Genomic DNA, 1,598 nt, shown 5'->3' with positions numbered 1-1,598 from the left:
CGTCTAATATTGAATGCAATGTAAATGCTATGTAGATAGTTGTTATACTGTTTAGGGAATTATGACAAGAAAAGAAGTATGTACATGCTCAGAACAGATGCAGCCATCTATTTTATTTTTGAAATATTTTTAGTCCACGGTTGGTTGAATCCATGGATACAAAACCCACGGATACAAAGGGCCAACTCCATATAAATGAGAGAAACATGGAAACATTCAATTTCTCCTCCCCTCCATTTCAGGTAGCATCATCAGATGTAGGCAGTAAAATTGCAGGATGCCCAGTTAAATTTCAATTTCAGATAAGGAACACATTTTTTTTTTTTTTTTAGTATAAGCATGCCTCATATAATATTTAAAACGTAAACTAAAAGATTAGTGTTGTTTTTCTGAAATCTAAATGTAGCTATCTTTCATCTGGCAACCATTCTCTTAGGTATCCAAGACATTCCCTATGGCAGCCCCAGGGCCATATTTCCTAGGATTTATTCCCCCTGTGAACAGATGTGTTGTATTACATAACATTGCTTGAGCATTCTTGACAGAGTCCTGGCTGTCAATTTATCAGTGGCAACTGTTTACTGGTTGAAAATGGGAAGCAATAATATTCATCTGGCTAGTTTCTCTCTCTCTCTCTTTTTTCTTTGTTTTTTTGAGATGAAGTCTCCCTCTGTTGCCCAGGCTGGAGTGTAATGGCATGATCTTTGCCCACTGCAACATCCACCTCCTGGATTCAAGTGATTTTCCTGCTTCAGCCTCCCAAGTAGCTGGGATTACAGGTGCCCACAACCACACCCAGCTAATATTTGTATTTTTAGTAGAGATGAGGTTTCACCATGTTGGCCAGGCTGATCTCAAACTCCTGACCTCAAGTGATCTGCCCTCCTCAGCCTCCCAAAGTGCTGGGATTACAGGACTGAGCCACTGCGCCTAGCCCAGTTTTCTCTTAAAGCTATTTCCATGATGATGATGATGAGACTAAATTATATTTTTTATTTCAATCACTCCTGATAAATAACAAATTTGGAGAAGTAAAAATATCTTAAAAAAAAACAGTAATTCTTAAGAACCTCACAACACAGTTTGAAAACAAACCATTGCTCTCTCAAATCATTGCATTCTCTCTGGGGAAGCAAATCCCAGAGAGTCTACTTGACCTTTCAAGAGTCATATAGTGGATATGATGTGGCAAATGAAATACTGTAGTCAGGTCTCCTGACTCTCTATCTGTCTATCTATTTATCTATCTATCATCTACGAATATATCCACCCATCCATCCACTTCTCCATCCATCCATTCATCCATCTACCCACCCATCCATCCCTCCATCCACCCATTCACTCATCTATCCATTCATTTATTTACCAAAATGTCTATTAATTCATCCATCTGTCCATCCATCATTCACTCATCTATCCATTCATTTACCAAAATATCCATCCATCCATCCACTCATCCATCCATCCACTCATCCATCCATCCATCCATCATTCACTCATCTATCCATTCATTTACCAAAATATCCATCCATCCATCCAATCACTCATCCACCCATCCAGCCTGCTAGCTAAAGCAAACATTTATCCAGAACCAACTA

General features: G+C 38.9%; 1 long non-coding RNA gene across 1 annotated transcript; it reads left to right on the top strand.

Moving 5' to 3' along the window:
- The first annotated feature begins 472 nt into the window (after positions 1–472).
- Positions 473–1,047, top strand: LOC105543231. Its single transcript, XR_001006595.1, has 2 exons — positions 473–615; positions 935–1,047. It is a non-coding gene; the product is annotated as an uncharacterized LOC105543231 (long non-coding RNA).
- The last annotated feature ends 551 nt before the right edge of the window (positions 1,048–1,598 follow it).

Source organism: Mandrillus leucophaeus, unplaced genomic scaffold, assembly GCF_000951045.1.
Source record: "Mandrillus leucophaeus isolate KB7577 unplaced genomic scaffold, Mleu.le_1.0 Scaffold28, whole genome shotgun sequence".
NCBI lineage: Eukaryota > Metazoa > Chordata > Mammalia > Primates > Cercopithecidae > Mandrillus > Mandrillus leucophaeus.
This window is presented reverse-complemented; position numbering and strand designations above follow the sequence as displayed.